At 40.7% G+C, this 17,643-nt stretch overlaps 1 pseudogene; it reads left to right on the top strand.

The window, feature by feature from the left end:
* Nucleotides 1-86: 86 nt before the first annotated feature.
* LOC118619289 lies at nucleotides 87-4,940 on the top strand (annotated as a pseudogene).
* Nucleotides 4,941-17,643: the final 12,703 nt, after the last annotated feature.

The raw sequence follows: 17,643 nt of genomic DNA, 5'->3' as shown, positions 1-17,643 counted from the left end.
GATCAATGCAAATGTGTCTCAAAACCGAATACAATAGAACATTTCCGCTTTTCGGCAGGAACCTCCACCTCCCAGTATTCGCCAAAATGACAAGCACAAAGGGCTAGAGGAGAGGCCCCGCTCTCTGTTCTCCAGGCCTTTTCAAAACGTGGAATTGTTGTTCCTTGGGCCACGTACATGCGAATCCACGAGAAAGGTGGCATTGTGGACTTGAAGGGAATAGGCGCGGGTCAAAGGAATGTCCCACCAGTGTGACCATGGCAAACCGGGAAGCGTCTACGATGTCACTCAACAGGCAGTGGGCTTTGCTGTGCGCACACACGTCAAGGGCAAGATTCTTGCCAAGAGAATTAATGTGCGGATTGAGCAGATCAAGCCCTCTGAGGGCCGAGACAGCCTCCTGCAACGTGTGAAGGAAAATGATCAGAAAAAGAAGGACGCCAAAGAGAAGGACCTGGGTTCACCTGGAGCCTCAGCCTGCTCCACCCGGAGACGCTCCTCTGTGAGCACCACTGGGAAGGAGCCCGAGCTGGTGAACCCATCCCTGTGGAGTCTTGGTGTAAGTGTAAAAAGAAGGCCTCTGGACTGAGAAAAAATGTTCCCCTTCAGTGAGTAGAAGTGTGATGTCCCTTCCCTCCAAAAAATAATTAAAGAAAACTTGGCGTCCTAAAGAAACACCAAAAACACATTCCCATGGTGTTCCCTCCAAGTTACAAACGAATCAATAAACTGACCCTATTAGCATATCAAATCAATTTGTCATTTCACATAGTTCAAATAATGTAAAATTCTATTTTCTAATCTAAACCATAAGTAACATACAAAAGGAGTGCACATAATTTATGCTGTTCTTAGAACATTTGAGAGCGTATTAAAACTGTCAACACAACTTTATTTCATGCCATTCTTTGTGCTTATTCCTTTTACTATTTAGAATGTGACGTGTTCTGTGGAGTTCTGTAGTGCTAAGTGGTTGGTCTCAGTTGCAAATAAGGCTGGACAAGGAACGACCCTGTGTTCACAGCTGCGCAGAGGTAGAAAGTGGACTGTTCTGTGGGGGAGAGGGCGTGGAGGGGGTGTATGGTCCGCGCTTCCATAAATCAGCTCATCCACGTGCTGGTGAGGGTAAGAGGTCTCTGGAGTACACGCCTCATTCTTTTCGAGTTAACGGTTCTGTGTTAGGTGCACCTTGACAAGCTATTTAAAATGTTCTGTTTCGGTGGCTCGTCTCTACAATGGGGATGTCGAGACTATGTAAATCACTGCATTATTGTAGGAATGAACTGTCGTAATACTTATAAAGAAGGAACGTCACAACATGGGGGGACCTGGAAAGTATTATCCTAAGTGAAAGAAGCCAAGCAGAAAAAGACAAATACCACATGATCTCACTTATATACGGAATATAATGAACATTACAGTCTGAGGAATACAGTAGACCCAGACACATGGAAGTAGGGCACAGACTGACATCCCTCAGAAGAGGGGGCGGGGGGTGGGGTGGGAAGGGATAAACCACAGAACTTATATGCATGTATGCATGACCAATGGACATGGACAACTAAGCCAGGGATGGGGCAGGAGTGGGGTGGGGAGGGGGGTGCCAATGGGGTAAAAAGGAGAAACATCTGTAACAAAAAAAAAAAAGAATGAATTTTGCCTAACATATGGCAAACTGTCATTTTACCTCGTGTTGTTGTTAACATAATATTTGTTCTGTTACAGGGTTGATCTTGAGGAATGCTCATAGACTGATCGCCCTGCTCTAGAATTAATGCGGACCAGAAGTAAATGAATGAGCTCAGGACAGTAATTAAGCCCTGTGACTACTGCCTTCCCACCTGGACCCCCCCCAGGGCACTGTCGCATTATCACCAAACGAAAAAGCTAATTGCTCACATTATACATTAGGTACAAGATATGCTGATTGACGGCCACTCCTCTAAGACATTTAGTTCTGGGGTGGGGTGGAGGCTGCCAAGATCAGTAGTAACTCGATTTTGTGGCAAATTTTTCCAGCTATGTTCTACAAAAGAAAATGATATATATATATATACAAAGAACTGGTTTCACTCACTTTGTAATACATAAAGAAGTGAAATTAAGTCTACCTCCTATTAGCACTACATGGATGAAATAAACCAAACGTGCTAATTGCTCCCGGAGAAAGCTTCAAGCCGGTGGCTAATATCTCACATCTGATATTCATGGTTCGAATGTGACGTGAAGAACTTACGACTGGATTGGAAAGCGGGCGCCTCTCGTCACCTCTGGCAACGCAGAAGGAGAAGCTGCACCTCCATTCCCGCCCCCCTGTTCCGAGGGACAAACTAAGATCACGTCGTCATAGGCTCTTTGATGAGTACGTGTTTTTATCATCGCTCCTCCTTTTATTCAGTCGTAGGGCTCGGGCAATTCTAGGCAGTCGTGCAGCTCATGCTCACAACCCAGGTTTCAGAAACGTCTTGTTTATCCAGACGACCTGCTTTATTCTGGAAGCTTCCTCTGCAGAGCGGATTATCTGATTTTAACTCCTTAAAATTTTAACTCCTTAACTCCTCTACAACTGATAGAGTCAATTTACACGGAGAGCTTCATCTGATTCTTTGAAAATGTTTTCAGTTTCACTAATTCTATAAATAAAATTAGAAGTTAATAAATCATACCATGGTTGGCAAAAGTAGGTTTACAGCTCATATGGAAAATGATACAATAGCCAATACATAATAATACAAGAATAAACTTGTTTCTTGTACTTACAACTGTAAACCTGCTTTTCCCACCCCTGTGCAGCGTGTTGATCCACTGTAACTACTTATCATTATCACACGTTGTTAAAATAATCTCTCCCGATAACAGGTTCTAAGTGCAGAAACTCCTCTCTGTATAAAATATTATCTAGAGTCATGTTACTTTATTTTTTTACCTAACAGCCTGGAAAGGAAATCTGTGCCCAAGGTCATGCTAGGAAAATTGTTGAATTCTGAAAATGCTGTTTCCGACCCGCATGCTCACCTGTCCTCGATAACAAAATAACAGACATTGAAGATTTACTTGAGCAACCAGTGGCACGCGCTGAGAGCGGCTCCAAGTTGAGTGCTGTGTCGTCAACCCGGAGGAGAATGTTGACAAATGAAATATCTGTGTCCCAGCCTGAAGAAATAGTGGTGAGGAGCTCCTAGAGGTTTAGTGAGAGACGGCGACCCGGTGACAGGCTGGTGCTAAGGTAAGGCTGGGTCTCAGCTTTGTTCCGAAGGAATCACTGCCTCGGATGGGCTTCACTGATGATGCTACTTGCCAAAAAAGAGGAAAATATCAATAAGAAGATAATAATTTTTTCAAAATTTTCTGAACAAACCAGAATCTCTCTAAATCTCTCTGGCTCCTTTTTTTTTGAGAGCAGGTATATTTCCAAGGTCCTATTCTAAGTGTTTTCTCATTTGATCCTCTATCACATGAGAAGGTACCAGTGCTGTTCCCAGGATACTAAGAAGGAAACCGAGGCCATGAGAGACTGAGTAATTGACCTGAAGTCACACATCTGATAAGTGGTAACAATGTATCCAGGCAAGAGAGCGCTGCAGGCCTGGCTTCTTCCTCTGATACCATGCTGCCTCCTCATGGCCACCACCTCCTTCATTTATTCACCTAGGGACTTTCATGTTATTTGGTTGCTAATAATTTTTTTGTTACTGTTGATGTTCTGGCTGCATATAAATTATATGTCCATATACACAAGATTCAAAGTTGGCTAGCTTTTCTTTTTCAAAGCAGATGTATGCCTTTTTATATTATTATTACCTAGACAGAGTTTCTATCAAAATGAAATGCCAAACATTTTTATTTCCCCATTTTTATTATATATCATAATATAGCCACTAGAAATGACACATTCAGAACATGTGGGCACAGAAGCAGCATTGATTATTCAAGCACATTTATTCTTAAATTATTGTTATATTAGGCAAGGGCATGCACACCCAGTATATTCATTTACTTAACATGTCATATTCTCCTCCCCATAGTAACAATCAACCACAAAGAGCATAGGAAGAAATACTTCTGTGTGATTTTTTTTTTTTTTAATATTGCCATGAAGAGCAAATAAATGATGAACAAAAGAAAGAAAGAAGATGAAGGCAAGAGGATGGGAAAAGCACTCAAGTCACATTGGGGAATTCAGAGCAACCTCCATCGGTTTACGTTGCCTTGGGCACCGCGCCTTCGTTCTTCCTCCGCCCTTCCCTCTGTTGGGCGTCTTCAGTGTTATGTATCACTTATACTAGAATGTACTTAAAACGTTTTTCCCCAGCCCTGGCCAGTTTGGCTCAGCAGTTAGAGCATCAGCCCACGGACTGAAGGGTCTCAGGTTTGATTCCCAGTCAAGGGCATGTATGTGGGTTGCAGGTTCAATCCCCGGCCCTGGTTGGGGTTGTGCAGGAGACAACCAGTTGCTGTGTCTCTCACATCGATGTTTCTCTCTTTCTCTCTCCCTCCCTTCCACTCTATCTAAAAAAAAAAAAAAAAAAAAAAAATTGTTTCCCCATAATTTAATCACAAACTAAAGACAGGGATCAGCTGCTTCTAAGCAATGAACCTGTGATTCATAAAGACTGAGAACTGAGGCTCCCAAGACTGGCAAAGATTCTGATGAGCTCGAGTAGAACAAAGTAAGCGCATGAATAGACCTGCTTGTCTGACTCACTTTCCAGGGGTGATCTGTGCCCCAGGAATATGAGCAAAATGATAAGCTGGACATGTCCCTTTCACTTGCCCTTCTAACCCCAGACTGCGTGGTCTCTACCATATCAAAGTGTCGTGTCCTTGATAAAAGGAGACAGCTGGACGACCCCATATACCAAGATGATGGCACCATCACTAGTGAGCACCGGTTCAAGTCCTTTGCTTCCTCCAGTATCCGTCTGCTTTGCTACGGATGAAAACAAAGACCTTTCCATTTAGTTCCCAGTATGGTCAGGCAGCAAAATCAACATGCTGAGAAGCAGATCAATCATCCCATTTTTTGCCCATCTGAATTATAATTGATTTTCTTTTTGACCTCCCAACATATATTTCAAACCTGGTAATGATTTTTAAGGTGGTCAACAGAGAAGGACATGTGTCAATTATATTGGAGGTTTTCACTTGAAATTGCTTATTTAAAAATGTCTTCTGGTCAAATTTAGAGAAAAAAAAACACAAAACATGCAAACCTTTATAGTAATAAACCTGGAAAGGGTGAAAACAAGAAAGAGAAAGATTAAGTCATGAGATACATACCTAAACCCATTTTCAAAGGGCAAATGTGCTCAAGTGACCATATTCTCTTTCTATTCTATTTGGTGAAAAGTGAGTGATCTAAAATATTCCCTTTGTAATACTTCTAGAGAGTATATTAAAACATGGTGGGGACACATTAGCCTTGAATCCTTACTATATTCCTAACCTGGTCATTAATGCCTGTCACTCTTATTTTTATTTGTATTGTTGACACTATTACTGATGTCCCCATTCCCCCACATTTGCCCCCCTCCACCACAGCCCCTGCCAACACCCCCAGGCCTTCCTGTGTCCACAGGCTATGCATGTATGCACATATGTTCTTCGGTTCATCTCTTCCAGTCTCCCCCACCAACCTCCCCTCTGAGGTCTGTCAGTCTGTTGCATGTGAACATGCCTCTGTTCATCAGTTTACTTTGTTCACTGGGTTCTTTGACCCAGCGAAGGCAAGGTACACAAGTCATCAACTTGATGATCTGCCCCAGCAGGGGGTGGATTCTATTCACTTTGACTTACATGGAAGAATATAGGTCCTTCTGCATTTTGTACCAAGACAAATATGAACCATTATCAGCTTGGAGGAAGAGAATATAGTTAAATATGTATAAGGAAGAAGTAAAACTGACCCAGCATTAAAATCCTAAATTTCTTAGGATGTCCAGTTTTTCAAATTGCTGGTTTGCAACATTAGTAAAAAAAAAATTAATAGATTTATTAAAGTCTATAGAGATGACTAGACCTGAAAGTCATAGCTTAGGCTTTTGTGAGTGAGCCACCTTAGCATCTATTACATTCCAGACTGCAGAAGGATTTTCTGCCCTTTGTAAATCATTTGGTAGTTTATAATGGGTTCTCTTTTCTAATTAAATTGGTTGCACAAAGCTTGTGGAGCTTTGGGATTTGAACTTAGAGCCGGGGCAGGGCTATTCATTTCCAAGCTGACTCTTGTTTGCTCCACGCCTTAGGATTCTGAAAGCCACGTGCTACTTTCGATGACAGGTACATTATTCCCTGAGGCAGATTTCAGCCCCACATTTCCCTTCCCTAATCATTTCTATTTATCTTCATACCGTATACAATATTCACTAAATCATTGTGACCTCTGATCGCTTTCCTTCCTGAAACGTTGGATGCTTAAATGTATTAAACATGTTAAACCCGGCAATAGCCCCACTGAGAGACAGGGATCCCAACAGCATCATCACCTCTGTGAAGCGATGAAAGATGAGCCTTTTCTTTCAGGCAGTTCCTTTATTCAAACAGAAATGATCTGCTACTGATACCCGGCCTTCGCAGTTAGCCCCTGTCTTCAGACATTGCCCCAGATGAGAGAAAATGAGAATAAGAAGGCATTTTTAAACAGCATGCCTACAGTGCTTGGCATTGAAAACAAAAGAGTTAAGGGATACTGGTTTGGAATACTCAAGTATTAGTAGATGTTCTTTAGGGCAATATAATGTGTAGTCAACACGGTTCATCTTTTCAGAAGACTAACTCTCACACAGTTAAACCAGGGTCGGTATGGCCCTGACGGACTCAGTTACTGCCAGCAGCAAGGGGGAAAGCCAAGTTTAGATCTTTTTGTTACTTAAGCAATTATTTTCTTCCACACAGCCATGTGAATAATACTATTAAATATCACTGAGACGGGGGTACCTATGTGATCTCTGTAACATCCATTCCATGTGTTAGGATGATGTACTGTAGTACACTAAGTGACACACACACACACACAGTGCACCATGGAGAACACTGTCATATATAGAAATGCTTTTGTCTCTGGGTGGTCTTCTGCACAGCAGAGCAGGACACAGAGATACGTTGTTCTTTAGGCTCCCAGAGAGCATTCTGGGTGAATTTACACAGCGGTTACTTTTCCTTTCCCACTCCCAGAAACTCAAGGAACCTTCCTTTCTTTCTGTCCTTCCTTATTTCCGTCCTTCCCTCCCTCTCTTCTCCCCTCCTTCTTTCCCAGAACTGCAGGAGTTCAGGGGGTGTAGGGAAGTCACAGTTCTTTGTGCGAATACACACCTACTATACGATGACCCTGGATAAATAAAATTTGGTGGAATATTAACTAGTAAAGATATTCTGCCTTTTACAGTCAGGTACATATTATTTAAGTTAATAGGACATATTTCAGTGAATCGGGGCACTATTTGATCCACTGATTAATTGATCCACAGGTTAATTGATCTCTTATCCCTAGTTCTCTGGTGTTCTCCCCTCAGAGGGACGGATGGTATTGTCTGTTGGCGCTGCTTTAACTTGGCCTGGTTCAGAGAAGATCCTATGACTTTGAAATAACCTAGGTTTTCAGCATGTAACTTCACCTTTCCTCCATAATTCCTCCCAAAGCAGCCATTCCTCCACATGGCCACTTTCGGCCGAGTGATTATCATTCTGCAGTACGTCTCAGGAGATACAGATCTTCCTTAGGTAGTGGCATCCCTGTCGTTTCTTCAGAACCAACGCCTGTAGATCATCTTTTTTTCCCTATGTAATTTAACAGTGAAGTGGGTTTAATGCTTTACTAAAGAATTATGGAAACTTTTCTAAAACATGAATTTGTCAGGCTGGAACTACAGTATCTTTATGGGCAATTTTATTTTGAAACATAGTCCAGCGCGAATCAGCCTTCTAGATTTCAAAATTAACCCCGGCGGAGCATATTCTGAAATCGTTTTCAAGCTCTGCTTCCATCCACAGTCACTTTGCGAGAAGCTGGTAAATGCCCAGAGAAGTACATTTAGAAAAGGGATTAAATGCAAGTCACTTAATTTGCAAAGTCCCACCGTGACACTTTACAGGTCATAGGAAGATATAGTGGTTACCGATCTTTTTATTTCTAGTTAGCTTAGATTTTTTTTAATTCATATCAGTTACTCCTTTCTGAATTGATCGTAATTTATCATGTCCAAAAGTTATGTCTTTAATAATCACAGGGCATAATACAGAGCTGAGCGCTTTAATAGGTCATCAATGAAATAATGAATTAGGCTCTTCGAACAGGTATAAATTATCCTTGCAAAATTCACCTATCCAAAAAGAGAAATGGCTGAGCTGGGCTGAGAGAGGTGGTTGCTTTTTGGGGGAGTCATAGATGCCTTTTATTTTAGGTTAATAAGAATTAAATGAACGGCTATAGAGTGAATGCTATTATATGTTATATGCCATGAATTTACACCAACATTATTTGTATGTAGCCTTATGTCAAGCATGGGAAAAGTGTCAAGAAGGTGAAAGATAACCAATATCCTATGACTTGCTATACATTAAAGATTCGGATTTGACAAGTGGCAAAATAAACTTAAGTAATAAACTGGCTGAAATCACAAGGATGGAGATTTCAGTGGCACACACTTTATTTTCCAATTTCTCAGCTTTATGCAGCTGATAAAATGATAAAATGTTTCATACTTTTTCAGTACAGTCATGGGCAAACATTTTGACAGTTTCAGGTTCAACATCAATTTTCTATGAAAGACCTTTGATGTTGCATCTTTAGGTGTTAACTGGTAAACTCCAGTCAGATCTCTCATGAACACGTATACATCGTATAAAAATACTATCACAGAATCCACAGTGTTCAGAGGTATCCATAAGAATGTAAGAAACATCGTCAAGTGTGTTGTTAAAACCCAGATGCATTATTTTCTTGCTCTATGTTCCCGTCTTGTAATTGCTAAACATGACTTACAGGACCAAGTGATGTGTCTATTCAAGTGTGATTTTTATCACTCTATGTGGGTCAAAGCGATTAAATGTAATTGAAGGAATTAAATGCGTGAGATTGACTGAAAGATTTGATTTATAAAAGTCGAGGAGAACCGTTCCTAGAGAGGTTCCTTTTGATTTTCAGGAAATTGAAAAGCTATCTAATTAGTAGGAAAATGCTCACAATTGCTGCCTATAATACAGGACAGAACATTTGCAGGGGGAAAAAACAGCTTATGGAGGAGCTGCAATGCATAACCTCCTCCGTAGCCCATGGGTCTGCCCACCACTACCAAATACTGCCTCTCCTCTCCTCCTATGTCCCATCTTACACCCTGCTGCTTAGTAGGGGAGTTAGCACTGAAATAAGGCGGATTGGGGGAATGTCCAGCCCGTTTCACAGGGATCACTGTCTAATCTGGGTCGGCTACCCACTCTGTTCTGCAAGTGGGTGTTTAATACAAGGCATCTCTCACGTTAGCATCCTTTATGCACCAGAACCACGGCTTTTATTACATAAGATGTCTTCTGTAACAGGTAAAGTAAACAATCGTATCTCTGAATTGTAAAACAAAGCATTATAACATGTTGGAAATGAAAAGTCCTTTCTAGGCACATTGAAACCCGCACAACTGAAGTTTGAGCTTGAGCAGGTCTGAGCATCTCTAAGTCTGTTTTATTAAAAGCGTTGTAGTACCCATGATAAACCAACAGTATTTAATGACTTACTGTACGTAAAGCAATTCAAACAGTTCCCGGGAAAACAGTGCCTTATGAGTATCAGTTATTTGATGTAGTTGAAAAAGATGTTTATGTTTAAGTTCCCCTACATTATTACTTTATTTGCATACGACATTTGATTGAGCATAAGGGAAAATCTATCCCTGATTTATTTAATAATGGAACGTATTTTATAAAATTTTCAATTAAATTGATTTAACCAAAATGTTAATGGAGACTAGGAAGTTGGAAGAACACTCAGTTTTAATCATCTATAATTTTTACCAAAAATATATAAACCCACATTAAAGCTAGCAAGAATTACTTTTTTTTTTTTATCCTCACCCGAGGATATTTTTCCATTTTTTGTACAGATAGAATGGGAGGGAGAAAAAGGAAGGGAGAGAGAGAGAAACATCAACATGAAGGGACACATCGAGTGGCTGCCACCCACATGACCAACCAGGGCCGGGGACAAACTGCAACTGAAGTACGTGCCCTTAGCGGGAACCGAACCCGGGTCTCTCCGGACCGCAGGCCGACACTCTAACTGCTGAGCCAAACTGGCCAGCGCGCAAGAATTACTTTTCCAGTGAAAACAGTATGAAGAGTAAAGATGCAATATGAAGGTCATGTATCATAGAAATGTATACTTGAAACCAATACAATCTTATTAACCAATGTCACCCCAATAAATTTAATAAAAAGAAAGAAAAAAAGAAAGTAAAGAGTATAGAAATAAATTAGGAAAGAAGGAAATCATGGGGACAAAATACTAGTATTTTTTTAGATCCTAAAGCTATTTCATTCCTTATATAACATATTTAGCATAAAACTTCCTTACAAACTTAGACTTGTAGAAAATCACAAACTAAAGATGACAAAGAATAACTTTTTATGTTATTAATTTATTTATTTTTGTAAGGTAAGATTTTTATGTATCAGATTTCTTTTTTTTTTTTTTTGAATTTTATTTATTTATTTATTTTTTTGTTACAGATATTTTATCTTTTTACCCCATTGGCACCCCCCACCCCACCTCCCCTCCACCCTGTACCCGGCTTAGTTGTCCATGTCCATTGGTCATGCATACATGCATATAAGTTCTGTGGTTTATCTCTTCCCACCCCCCCACCCCCCATCCCCTCTTCTGACGGATGTCAGTCTGTGCCCTACTTCCATGTGTCTGGGTCTACTGTATTCCTCAGACTGTTATGTTCATTATATTCCGTATATAAGTGAGATCATGTGGTATTTGTCTTTTTCTGCTTGGCTTCTTTCACTTAGGATAATACTTTCCAGGTCCCTCCATGTCGTCTCAAAGGATAAGAGATCTTTCTTTCTTACCGCTGCATAGTATTCCATTGTGTATATGTACCACGGCTTTTTTATCCATTCGTCTACTGGTGGACACTTGGGCTGTTTTCAGATCTTAGCTATTGTAAATAGTGCTGCTATGAACATGGGGGTACATATATTCTTCCTGATTGGTGTTTCAGGCTTCTTAGGGTATATTCCCAGCAGTGGGATCACTGGGTCAAATGGAAGTTCAATTTTAATTTTTTGAGGTAGCACCATATTGTTTTCCATAGCGGCTGCACCAGTCTGCATTCCCACCAGCAGTGTATTAGAGTCCCCTTTTCTCCACACCCTCGCCAACACTTGTTGTTTGATGATTTGTTGATGGCGGCCATTCTGACAGGTGTGAGGTGATACCTCATTGTTGTTTTAATTTGCATCTCTCTGATGATTAGTGATGTTGAGCATTTCTTCATATGTCTCTTGGCCATTTGTATGTCCTGTTTGGAGAGGTGTCTATTCAGCTCCTCTGCCCATTTTTTAATTGAGTTCTTTGTCTTCCTTTTGTGGAGTTGTATGAGCACTCTGTATATATTGGAAAGTAACCCCTTATCTGATACATCATTGGCAATGATGTTCTCCCATACAGTGGGTTGCCTTTCCATTTTGATGATTGTTTCTTTTGCTGTGCAGAAGCTTTTTAGTTTGATGTAGTCCCATGTGTTCATTTTCTCCTTTATTTCTGTTGCCTTAGGTGATGTATCAGTGAAAATTCTGCTCCGTATGATGTCCGAAATTTTGTTGCCTACATTTTCTTCTAGAATTTTTATGGATTCATGGGTCACATTTAAGTCTTTTATCCATTTTGAGTTTATTTTTATGTATGGTGTAAGTTGATGGTCTAGTTTCATTTTTTTGCATGTAGCTGTCCAATTTTCCCAACACCATTTATTAAAGAGGCTGTCTTTACTCCACTGTATGCTCTTGCCACCTTTGTCAAATATTAATTGAGCGTATTGCCTTGGGTCCATTTCTGGGTTTTCAGTTCTGTTCCACTGGTCTATATGCCTGTTCTTGTGCCAGTACCAGGCTGTTTTGGTTACAGTCGCTTTGTAGTATAACCTGATATCTGGTATTGTGATCCCTCCAACTTTGTTCTTCTTTTTCAAGATTGCTGTGCCTATTCAGGGTCTTTTTTGGTTCCATATGAACTTTTGAAGTATTTGTTCTAGTTCTATGAAATATGTCGTTGGTATTTTGATGGGGATTGCATTGAATCTATAGATTGCTTTGGGTAGTATGGACATTTTAATGATGTTAATTCTTCCAATCCATGAACAGGGTATGTGCTTCCACTTTTTTATATCTTCCTCTATTTCTTTTTTCAATGACCTGTAGTTTTCTGCAAATAGGTCCTTTACTTCTTTGGTTAAGTTTATTCCTAGGTATCGTAATTTTTTTGGAGCGATGGTAAATGGGATTGTTTTTTCAGTTTCTCTTTCTGTGAATTCATCATTGATGTATAAGAATGCCGTCGATTTCTTGACGTTAATTTTGTATCCTGCTACTTTGCCAAATTCATTTATTAAGTCTAATAGATTTTTGATGGAGTCTTTAGGGTTTTCTATGTACAATATCATGTCATCTGCAAATAATGACAGTTTCACTTCCTCCTTTCCAATTTGGATCCCTTTTATTTTTTCTTCATGTCTGATTGCTGTGGCTAAGACTTCCAGTACAATGTTAAATAAGAGTGGCGAAAGTGGACATCCCTGTCTTGTTCCTGTTCTTAATGGAAATGTTTTTAGTTTCTGTCCATTGAGTATGATGTTGGCTGTAGGTCTTTCATATATGGCCTTTATTATGTTGAGATATGATCCCTCTATTCCTACATTGCTGAGCGTTTTTATCAGAAATGGATGCTGGATTTTGTCGAATGCTTTTTCAGCATCTATTGATATGATCATGTGGTTTTATTCTTCATTTTGTTTATGTGGTGTATCACGTTTATTGATTTGCGAATATTGTACCAGCCTTGCATTCCTGGAATGAATCCCACTTGGTCGTGGTGAATAATTTTTTTGATGTATTTCTGTGTGGGAGACATTTTGCATGGCATCCATTTTGTTAAAATCTGCTCTGCCATCACCTTCCCCAAGGCAGGATGTCTCTGCCTTCTGCATTTCTTTATCTCTACATTTCTTTAAGTAAAATCTGCTCTGCCATCTCCTGCCCCAAGGCAGGATATCTCTGCTTTATCTCTGCATTTTGAACCATTTACTCAGTCTTTTGTTCCACCCGTGCTTGGGGTGGTTACTCAATAACTATCGCTTGATAACAAATGATCTTGTTTTTCCTGCCCTATATATTGTGTAAATTTCCCCAGAATACACGAGACTTGATCAGAGCCCTGTCTTGTCTCCATTTCTCGTGTCTCTTGTCCCTCCTCATCCTCACTCCCCCTCTAGAGTCCTCGTTGCTCGACCTGCGGGACGGGTCATTTCTGGATCCGATTTGCTAGTATTTTGTTCAGGATTTTGGCGTCTATGTTCATCAGGGATATTGGCCTGTAGTTTTCTTTCTTCGTAGTGTCCTTTTCTGGTTTTGGAATTAGAATTATGCTGGCCTCATAGAATGTGTTTGGAAGTCTTCCTTCTTCTTGAATTTTTTTAAATAGTTTGAGGAGAATGGGTGTTAGTTCTTTTTTGAATGTTCGGTAAAACTTCCCCGTGAAACCATCAGGGCCTGGGCTTTTGTTTGCTGGGAGAGTGTTGATTACCTCTTCAATTTCCTTAGTTGTTATTGGTCTGTTCAAGTTTTCTATCTCTTCCAGGAATAGTTTTGGGAGACTGTGTGTTTCTAGAAATTTGTCCATTTCGCTGAGATTGTCGAATTTGTTGCCATATAATTGTTCATAGTAGTTGTTAACGATCTTTTGTATTTCCGTGGTGTTGGTTGTTACTTCTCCTCTTTCATTTCTGATTTTGTGTATTTGGGTTCTCTCTCTTTGTTTCTTGGTGAGTCTAGCTAAGGGTCCATCTATCTTGTTTATCTTTTCGAAAAACTAGCTCTTTGTTTCATTGATCCTTTGAATTGTTTTTTTGGTCTCTATGTCATTTCTTTCTGCTCTGATCTTTACTATTTCCTTCCTTCTACTTGCTCTGGGGTTTTCTTTTTGTTTGTTTTCTAATTCTTTAAGTTGTGAGGTTAGACAGTTAATTAGAAATTTTTCTTGTTTTTTTGAGGTAGGCCTGTAGTGCTATGAACTTCCCTCTCAGAACTGCTTTCGCTGCATCCCATAGATTTTGTGTTGTTGTGTGTTTATTTTCATTGGTTTCCAGGAAGTTTTTAATTTCTTCCTTGATCTCCTCGGTGACCCATTCATTGTTTAATAACATGCTATTTAACCTCCATGTGTTGAAATGTCTTTGCATGTTCTTGTTGCAATTGATTTCTAGTTTCATGCCATTGTGATCTGAGAAGATGCTTGATATGATTTCAATCTTCTTGAACTTGTAGAGATTTAGTTTGTGTCCTATCATGTGGTCTATCTTTGAGAATGTCCAATGTGCACTTGAGAAGAATGTGTATTCTGTAGTTTTGGGGTGTAATTCTCTGTAGATATCTATTAAATCCATTTGGTCTAGTGCTTCATTTAGACTCTCTGTTTCCTTGCTAATTTTTTGCCTAGAGGATCTATCCAGTGCTGTCAACGGGGTGTTGAAGTCCCCTGCTATGATTGTATTGTTGTCGATTTCTCCTTGGAAGTCCTCCAGAAGATTTTTAATATATTTTGGTGCTCCTATATTAGGTGCATATATGTTTATCAAGGTTATATCTTCCTGTTGGATAGATCCTTTCAATATTATGTAGTGGCCGTCTTTGTCTCTAGTTATGGTCTTCATTTTGAAATCTATTTTATCAGATATGAGAATTGCTACCCCAGCTTTTTTTTGGATTCCATTTGCTTGGAAAATTTTTTTCCATCCCTTTTTTTCAACCGATGTGAGTCTTTTGTTGAGTGGTGGGTCTCTTGTAAACAACATATAGATGAGTCATGCTTTCTTATCCAATCAGCTACTCTGTGTCTCTTTATGGGAGCATTCAATCCATTTACGTTTAAGGTGATTATTGATATGTACTTATTTATTGCCATTTTTGTTTAGTGTGGTTCTATTTTTCTTCCCATTTCTACTGCTAATTACAGCAGTCCTTTTAACATTTCTTGCAGTGCTGGTTTGGTGCTAATGTATTCCCTTAGCTTTTTTTTTGTCTGGGAAGCTCTTTATTTGATCTTCTATTTTGAATGATAGCCTTGCTGGGTAGAGTAGTCTTAGATTCAGATTCTTGTTTTTCATGACTTTGATTACTTCATGCCATTCTCTTCTGGCCTGTAGTGTTTCTTGTGAGAAGTCAGCTGAGAGCCTTATGGGGTTCCCTTTGTAGGTAACCTGTTGCTTATCTCTTGCTGCTTTTAGGATTCTCTCTTTGTCTTTAATTTGTGTCATTTTAATTACTATGTGTCTTGGTGTGGGCCTGTTTGGGTTCTTCTTACTTGGGACGCTCTGTGCTTCTTGAACTTGAATGCCTTCTTCCTTCACCAAATTAGGGAAGTTTTCTCTCACTATTTTTTTGAATATATTCTCTATCCCTTGCTCCTTTTCTTCTTCTTCGGGGACTCCTATGATGCAAATATTATTACGTTTCCAGTTGTCCCATAGTTCTCTTAAGCTGTCTTCCTGTTTTTTAATAGTTTTTTCCTTTTGTTTTTCTGATTGGTTGATTTTTTCTACCCTGTCTTCTAATTCACTGATCCGGTCCTCAGCTTCCCCTACTCTGCTTTTTAAACCTTCCAATGTGTTTTTCATTTCGGATATGTCATTTTTTATCTCTTCTTGTTGGTTTTTAATTTCCATTTGGCTTATTTTCAGTGTCTCTATGTCCTTACTCATGCTGTTTAGCTTCCTCAAGATCATGGCTCTGAATTCTAGCTCTGTTAACATGCCTAATTGCTCCACATTGATCTCATCTTCGGTGGAGGTGTCTTGCTCTTTCATTTGGCTTCTGTTTCTGTGTTTCACCATTTTAGCTATCACTGTGGGCTTTGGAGCCTGTCAAGTTCTCCCTGTGGGTGTTGGTGTTCTGCTGTTTGTGGCTCCCTCTCCTGTGTTTAGATGAGCGAGGGAGGACCCGCATTGAACACCACTGTCAAGACTTACTTTCCTGGTTAAAGTTGCCAGCCCAGGAAACGTACTGTTATCCTCTAGCTTTTTGCCTGGAGGCTAGCAGTCTAGGTTAATTGATGAGTTTTGGGTTGTCAGTTGATTGAAAAACTCCCTCTGGTGCTCAGCCAAGGGGCTTTCACGAGGGTGGGGCAGATGCTGGTTGTTAGTGAGCCTCAATTAGCACTTCAATGGCCCACAGGGTGGGGTTGGATCTCCGAGGGAGGGGCTGCTGCCTCTTCCCAGAGCCCTGGGAAGGAGCAATGTGGCCACCGTCCTGAGTGGCTGCACTCAGCCAAAGCTCTGAGCGCCCTCCAAACCCCGAGTGTCCCCACACAGTTCCAGTCCAGTCCGCCCTCCTCCGCCGGAGCCCAAGGTGAGTGGCTGTGGCTGTTTCAGCCTCTGTCCCGGCTGCGCTGTGGGGCCGCCTGGGAGTGTGACCCTTAGGGCGCCGCTCCCAGCTGAGGCCGCTGCCGAGCTGCCGACCGTGGGCCCCCAGCCCCGTCTCGCGCCTTCGCAAGCCTACCGGGATGGAGTCAGTGTCCCTCGTTGTATGGTCCTCCAGGCTGCTTTTCTGTTGGTTTTTCCTGTCGATTTGTCTGTGTTGTAGTTGTAATTCCAGTTTGGTTCTGGGAGACGGTCTGTGTAGCTCCGTTCACTCCGCAGCCATTTTTCGGTCTCTGTATCAGATTTATCTGCCTTCTCTTGGCGTTATTCTCGAGTTCTACCTGGGAGAAGCAGCTGCAGCATCTTATCCTGCCAGGTTCAAGGCCAACAAGGAAGATTCTATTTATTTATTTTTTAAAAGCATTTTTAGTCTAGCTGGTGTGGTTCAGTGGTTGAGCATCCACTCATGCACCAAGAGGTCACGGGTTCAATTCCCGGTCAGGACACAGGCCCAGGTTGTGGACTCTATCCCCAGTGGGGGGCAGGCAGGAGGTGGCCATTTGATGTTCTCTCTCATTTATGTTTCTATCTCTCTCTTCCTCCCACTTCCTCTGTTTCTAAAATTAATAAAGGATAAAGAAAAAAAACTTAAAAAGCATTTTTATTTTTTATTGATTTTTTGAGAGAGAGGGGAAGGGAGAGAGAGAAACCTTGGATCCAGCCTCCTGCACGCCCCCTGCTGGGGATGAGCCGTGCCCTGCACCTGTGCCCTGACCGGAAATTGAACCAGGGTCTCTCAGTCCGTGGAAAAAGCTCAGTCCACTGAGCCACACAGGATGGGCAAAGAATAACTTTTTAAATAATTGTATTTACTAATTAGTTTATATAAAAATTAAAAGTTGCACTCTGAAATAAATCTAACTAAGCACAGATTTCTTTCCTCTAAATGTGATGGATTGTGGTATTCAAGTATTTCTAATAAAGTCCAGTAAAGGACGCATGGTGTACACATTGCCAA

The sequence above is a fragment of the Molossus molossus genome, unplaced genomic scaffold (genome assembly GCF_014108415.1).
Source record: "Molossus molossus isolate mMolMol1 unplaced genomic scaffold, mMolMol1.p scaffold_m16_p_6, whole genome shotgun sequence".
In the NCBI taxonomy this organism is placed as follows: Eukaryota; Metazoa; Chordata; class Mammalia; order Chiroptera; family Molossidae; genus Molossus; species Molossus molossus.
The sequence above is the reverse complement of the archived record's forward strand: the minus strand, read 5'-3'. Positions and strand labels throughout refer to the sequence as shown.